The sequence below is a fragment of the Pseudopodoces humilis genome, chromosome 6 (genome assembly GCF_049639895.1).
Source record: "Pseudopodoces humilis isolate 2021_Gansu_Grassland_sample_001 chromosome 6, ASM4963989v1, whole genome shotgun sequence".
NCBI classification, from domain to species: domain Eukaryota; kingdom Metazoa; phylum Chordata; class Aves; order Passeriformes; family Paridae; genus Pseudopodoces; species Pseudopodoces humilis.
In genome coordinates this window covers 10,377,162-10,384,733 of record NC_142205.1, presented here as the reverse complement: position 1 = coordinate 10,384,733, position 7,572 = coordinate 10,377,162, and positions in this window count along the sequence as shown.

The following is a 7,572-nucleotide window of genomic DNA, read 5'->3' as shown; positions in this document are numbered from 1 at the left end:
TGTGGACACTCCATGGAAAACAAATTTCTCTTCTTCTGCACCACCAGCCCAATGTGGGTATTGCAGCACTTGGCACCCTTTTCATCTGTCAGACATTGCATATCTCTGCCTATCCACATTAAATTTTCTGTTAAATCCCTGTGCTGACAGAGAACAGCATTGCAGAATTCAGCACAGTTGTGAGGTCATAGTGTAATGTGCATTTGGAAGACAGACGTGAGCTGCAAGGTAGGAAGCTCCCAATAAATACTGCAGGGATAAATAAGCAATCTGTACATCTGTGGTGGGAAAGGAGAAGCTGTCACCTAATTCTGGCCTTGAGAAACTCAGTGATGGCCATGATACTTCAGGCTGCTGGCAGGATGCCTCCTCTCTGCTGATTTCTCCTTAAGGCATCTGGCAGGGATGCCTTGTGCCTTTTGTGGGATAAAAAAAGGAAAAGACTAAATCTTCGTGCTCTACTTGATTCCCTTTGGGTGTGCTCCATGTGTTTCTGCTGCATGACATATGGCTTTATTACAAGACTCACCTTCAGTTTGGGAAGTGTCTTTTTGCTGCCTGGGACTTGTTTCATGCCCCTCTGCCATCTGGATCTGTGACAGATAAAATCAGGTTGGCCTGGACTATGTCCAATGTTTGTTGGTGAAAAACCTCAGAGATGAAGTGGGACTACTTAATCAGTAAAAGCCAAAATGAGTGTTTGCATGGGAGAGGTGAGTTACTGCTTTGCTGAACAGTCACAGTGGTTTCCTCGTGATAATTTTTGTTTCTCACAAAAAAGAAGAATCTTCAAAGCTGTGTGACTTGTGTTACACCTGATTCCTGTAAAGACTAATTGAATGCACTTTGCCTTTCCTAAAGAAGTTTTGATAGACTTCTCTTTGTTCTCCACTTTAACTCAAATGAAAAAAAAGACATTTACTTGGGCTAATTAATTATTTGTGTTAATGAATTTTACTGACTCATCCTTCCATATTGCACTGAAATTTGAGGTGTGCTGCAAATCAGGTATGGTTTAGCATACCAACAAGGCAAAAGTATTTGGGGGCAGTGGGTTTGTTATATGTCTACCATAAATAAAGGCACTTAGAAAACTGAAAGCATTGCCTGGTTAGAGAAAAGCCCTTGTTTTCAGCCTGAGATGTGGCCCAGCTGTGTTTGTGGCACTGGCTATTTGCAGCCACTTAAACTCAAAGACAGATTTATAAATAGTTTACAGAAATCTTGCTTCAGTTGAACAAAGCAATTTTTATTTTTTCCAGAAGTGATGTCATAAGCCACTGAAGGCTGGGGAAGTTGTTGATAAAATGTCAGAAAGGAGTGGAGGAAAAGTGTGTCTGTGTACAGCAGAAAGTCAGGCAGCCATGAGATGGATGTAAGGTCATGCCGCCAGGATGTGGAATTTGGTTGCCCTTGAGTATCTGTTAGACCAGACCAGCAAGGAAGGAACCTCTCCTTGACTCAGGAGGTCAGAAGAAGGACAACAGAGGTATAGTTTGGAAGTCCTGGGGTGAAAACAATTTTGTTGTTTTCCAACAAACAAAACAAACAGCTTCCCCAAGACTCCTGTGACTGGTACAAGAGTTCTTGAGCATGGCTGAGGCAGAATGCTCAAGATGGGCATGAAAAGATTGAGCTTGCCAGGAGAATCATCAGCTCCTTCTCTCCTAGAAGTGAGACAGCTTGGAGGGCTGCGAGAGGGCTTGGTGAGCTCTTCATGTCTTTTCTACCTCTCTCAGGTACCAAGCCATAGGTAAATTATATTTCCTTGAAGATCCAGTCAATGCAGATAAGGGTCTTGTGCAGCTGATAAGAAAAAAAAACCACAAAACCAGCTACTGCTCTCAGTTAGCATTTGTGTTGGTCACTTTTTACCTTTTTTGCCCACATGTCTTGGTACCAGAGCATGTTAAGTCCCCCTTGCTCGTAGCAGGTGTCTGCAGTGACTGGATGGAGGCTGTAGCTTGGTGCTGGGACCAGCAAGTTGCCAGCATATGGCAAGTAATGGTGGGCAGCTCTCCTGCACCTTTCCCCTGGGTACACTTTATCACTGAACATTGAGAAAGGTTTGAGATATGTGAAAAAGAGAAAAATGTGCACATGAAGGAAAGGAGGAACCATGAAAGTGCCAGAGGATGGATCCTGTCTGTGGAGGTCTCTGCTGGTTATAGCCTCTGTTGTTCTGGGAGGGGAAATACCACAGTGAAAAAGATAAACAATGATTTCTGTCAGGATGTCCATCTTGAGAAGAATGAAATATTCTCAAGCATGGACAGTCTAGGAGAGTACTCTCTTTCCCTTCCCACCTTTAACATTCAGAATACTCAGAAAATGTGAGCAGCAGCATAAGCATGCAAAACCGTGCCAGATGTACGGCAGAGTTTAAACCCAACTGTCGACAACCAAGCCAAACAGTATAAACCAAATGATGCTTGCTAGCATCCTACTCTCTGGGCAGATTTCCAAGCAGGGTGGGAAGTGAGCTGGAAAATTGCCAGGCAAGTAGAAAGTGCAGACGTGGTGACGTGAACCTCAGTGCTTTTCCTTGCAAAGAACTTAGCAGGGTCTCAAAGCGGCGCTCAGGAGGTGCTGCATTCACCAGCTGCTACAAAAGGCTTCACTCTGTGCATGCACTCAGGGATAGGCAGCAAACAGTGGTTTCCTTCTGCTCTGGGTGACCACACCTGAAGGCATTTCAAAGCTCTCCACTTTGTGGAGGGTCCGAAAGTGAATTCCCTCCTCTGGCCCTCCCTCCTGGCTTTCCTTCCCCAACCAGGGGCAGGTTCTTTCTGACAAAGGAAGCCCTGCTTTGTGGTTTTTGCTCTTTTAAAAACTGATTAAAATAGTTTGTGCAGCTGGGTTTTCTCAGGTGGAAAGGGCATCTCTCCCCATCAGGTAGTTTGGTTAAACTGAGCATCATTGTTTGGGTGAGTCTGCCAGAATGCTCATTTGGGGATGTAAAACAGCAGCTTTTGTTTCCAAATTGCTTTATATTTTGTGGAATTACTTCCATCTGTGAGGCTTTCAAATAACATCAAATTTAAATGGTGGCATTTTGCATTTATTTTGTCCAAATGTAAACGTTTATGGTATTAGGCAGCAAACCCAGGTCCAGAATGAAACTTCTAATACTTATCTCTTATTGAAATAAAATTTAAAAAAAAAAATCCCCTGAGGCAATACAGTCATAATTTTATCTGTATCTAAAATTTTTCACTTTCTCTTTAATCATATTTCTTGCAAACTTCCTCTCTTTTCCCCAAAATGAGAATATTTTTGGCTTTTTATTTTTTCTTGGCCTTTCAATCCTCCCCTCCCCCATCCCCCCCAGTTAGTTGAGCAGAAGTATTGGCAAAAAAAATGTGTTTGGATAAATCTGTTGCCGGGAAAGAAATCAGTCTGTTACTACCTCTAAAAATCAAGTCATTCTAGGTTATCTTCTGCATACAGCTGGCAGAATTTCAAATTTTTTCTTGCCAGGAGATACAGTATTTGAACTTGCTCATTTTCTGGGAATGTCATTTTTACCTTATATTCTGCAAAAGCATGTGAATGAATTCCTATTTATGGAAAAATTAGTAGTTTGCTTGCGTATTGATTAACTAACTTCAGAATTTGCTTTAGGGAGCTAACACGTGCTGTCAGCACTTGAGGTTCAACAGCATAATAATAAATATTTAGGTTTTGTCTGATTTTTGAAATCACCTTGTTTGAATATTTAGTTAATTGCTAAGGTTTTGTTTGTGTGAATTCCTCAGAGAAAATGCTTATGATGTTCCAAGTTGTTTAAATAGAGGGTTACTGAATGATTTTCTTTAGAAGCAGCTCAAGGCCTTTGACATATCTGCTTTGTGACTTGTAGGCTTGATTGTCATTTAATTGCCTTTAGTGCCCCATAGCCTTTGGGTTGTCAGCATGGAACTGTTTTCATTTTATTGCAATATTAATGGATATAGAAATGAAGGATGAAACTAGCACTTCTTACTTTTTCCAGATTTTTTCATATGATGGAGAGAGAGTACATTTCCAGAACATAAACTTTATGAAGCAAAACCAGCAAGGGGACTGCTGTCATAATCCATATTCTGGGTATGTTTGGACCATGCAGGGACTGAATGAGTCAGTTCATGGTCACGGTGGGATTTCTTTTTCATGGCTTTTTGCTCAGACAACCATGCAAATGTAAACAGGAATAGTTACTGATGTTTGGAAAGGTGAGAACTCTTGTGTTGGTAGCTACTTGCACAGGTGTGAATCCCAACCACTTCTATCATATATATGATAAATGTAAACATTTATAACAGAACAAACTCAAATTAACCAGAGTTTACATGAACTTAAGATCTATTAGAACTTGTTCTCTAGATAAAGACACAGTTTTTTCCTAATTAAAATATAGATATAAGTTTTACCTGTAGGAATATCAGGGCATGATTTTGTTTATGTGTCATTAGATCTTAACACTGGAGGAGATGCAGTTGTTCATTGTGGTAGTAAACACGGCCCTGACTTATATGCAATATAAGGTGGGTGGGCTGGTTTGAAAATAAAAAGGATTATGTAAAAATTTCCATTAGTTGAGGTGGTCTGTTTTCTATCAGCCTGAAAATATTAGGAGCTAAATTGCTGCAAGATCAGAGCCTCATTTCACTTTGCACAGGTGGCTGAGAAACAGTTGGATCATGGCCTGATGTGTACAAGTTAATCAGCTAGAACGGGGTTTATCACTCCCTTCCAAAAAGAGGGATCTGTATCATCAGTGGTCTGTTGGAGATTGCTATCAAACATCATGGCTAGCAAAGTCATTAGGCTGTTCAAACTTGATCAGCGTTTGGCTGCTGCAGACTTTCTTTTAATCAGAGAGGCATAATTGTATCTTCTCCACAGGCAGAAGGAAATCTGAAGGCTCTGAAGTTGGATTCTGTGTGTTTGCATTTATCTCATGCTCCTCCAGTTCTTGTTGATGGAAATGTGGGAGTGGAGAAGCAGCAGGCTAAAAAGTTCAAAAATATTTCAGCACAGCTTCAGGTATCTCTTCCTAGCTATGCTGAAGATATGGTCCCCTGGACATAAAAGAAAAATACAGCCTAAACCTCTTTCTGTAATCATTAAACAAAAGGTACCTTCGCCTCTATTGATGTAAATATCTGCTCTGCAAGGATGTTGGATTAAATACAAGGCACACAAAAATTGGGGTTTTCTAAGGAGTTTTAAGCCCACATGCTAAAGTCTTTGCTAAATCTTCTCAAAACCTTTCCTAAATTGAGGAAAAATGGCAGGTGTCCCTAAGTCATGTCTAGGACATTGAAGTGCAAGGACAGTGATGTACAAGCAATGAATGCTCTTTAGCTACCAAATGTGTTTGCATAACTGTAAAAATTTGGCTAGCAGATAGAAACACATTGAATTTCAGAACAAGTCAGACCTTCATCACCACTGTTTGTTCCCAAACTGCTCTTGAAGGATGGACTATGACGGCTGTAGGAGTCTCTGTGTGGAACTCTTTGCTTAAGCTGGCAGGCAGCTGCTCACCTAAACAGCTGCAACGATTTCAGTGTACAGGCTTTCTCCCCAGTGCGAGGTAAGTGCATAACCTGGTCCAAATCATTAGTTATAAATCCATGTGCAGGTGAGCAATATTTCCTCTGAGGATGGCAGATGATGAGTTACCAGTAATTGGATGCATGTGCTTAACCCATGATTACAGAAGGGTTATATGAACTGGCAATGAGCTCTGTTGAGATTGTACTCTGTTTAAAACAAACTAAAAACATGCACATGTAAAGCTACCACAGCCCAGCTGATGCATGGTAAATCTTTAACCTTTTGTTGGCATGAAAGAGTGTTAAATAGGAAAATCTGTTTTCAGAAAGTGAAGGAATTTCAGGCAGAAAAGCACAGAGCCTGGTACAATAAATAGCTTCAGAGTGGGAGGACATATAAGAAGTGTGCCTGGGATGCAAAAAGACATCTAGAAACCTGGAGAAATCCTTTCAAGAGCTGTTGGGAAAGAACAGGAGAAAGTCCAAGTGGTTTAGAGTCATCACAAAATGCAGCAGTTTGATTTTCTCAGTACCTGGAACACATGGCATTCTCTGAAAAATCTTATGTGTTGTGTGTTGCTGTTGAATTGCAGAGCAGAGCTGAGTCCATCACTGCGCTCTTCATCAATAGAGGCCATGAAAGAGTTGCAGAAGTTGTCTTTGAATGGTCACTTGTTTTTAAAACCCTCATTAGATAAATTAGGGGAAAAACTGAGAAGTGGTTTCTATTAGTCTAGCTAAAAATTGGTGCTGTCTTTGTTTCAGACCAAGGTTTTTTGCATATTCAAGTATTTTTTAACTCCTTTCATGGTGACTTATGTGAAAGTTAACAGAGAAAAAAGTCATCCATATGAAGGGCTTATGCAAGGGTGTCTCAGGTCATTCCATTCTGTGGAGTTTGAGACTCCGTTGGACAAAATTTAAAACATAAAGAGAGAGAAACTGCAAACCATTGTGTTATTTTAAAACTTCTAAATGCCATCCAGGCCTTGGAAATAGTTATTATGTAGTGAATGCTCAAAAGTCTCTTGGAGGAATGCCAAAAGAAGCATCTGTAGAAAATAAAAGTATCAGTCTTAGATGCTGTGAAACTTTTCACAACCCTATATTTTGCCTATATTTTTTCTATGTTGTATTTTTTTTGTCTCTCATTTCTTAGGAAGACCTTGGCTATTTCTGTGACTCCTGAACTCACTGCTATTCCAGTCAAAGCTTACTGCAGGTTATTCATTCCCTGGGGAGCTGTGCATTCACTGGTTTGCAGACACTGACACTGGCACAACTGCGAAACAGCTTCCACAGATAAATGCACAATAAGGGGTGGGAGAGGAAGGGAAGAGCAGGTTAACAAAATGATATGGCCAAAAAGTTTTGAAACACTTAGAAATAACATTTTGGAGAAAATCTCAGCCTTCCAGCAATCCCTTAGACATATTCAGAGTTGATAGCTCTTTGTCTTAACCTTTACTTTTCACACATGACTCCTCCTTAGTCTTAAGACTTGAGGATTTGACAATGCAAAATTATGATACCAAAACTATGATCAAGTTCTTCTTCATTTTTGCTTGGACTTGATGAAATCACAGGACTTTTAGGTTTGTTTTTAAAGATCTGTTGGGTTTTTTCCCCTGTTTCTATTTTCAGTAAAGTTTGGTGGATGCATACATATGTATGTAACTTTGGGTTCTCCTTCATGCTCCTTACGTCAAGGGTGTTGGCTTCATTAGCAAAGATTGCTTTCTACAAGGAATACTTATGTTTCTCCTTGCTTTTTTTTTTCCAAAACAGTGATCTCAAAGAGCACTTAAAGCAAAAAGGTCAGATACACAGAATCACACAAATCACACAATAATTTAGGTCAGAGGGACCCATGTAGCTGCCTACTCCAACACCCTGCTCAGAGTAGAAGGCTGGCTTCAGAGGTCAGTGAGCTAATGTTTTCATAAAGCTGAGTTCTGAGTATTTCCAAGGCTGGATATTCCAGTCTCAGGGTTTGTTTTCACACTTTATCTCCTTCCTTGTAAGTTTT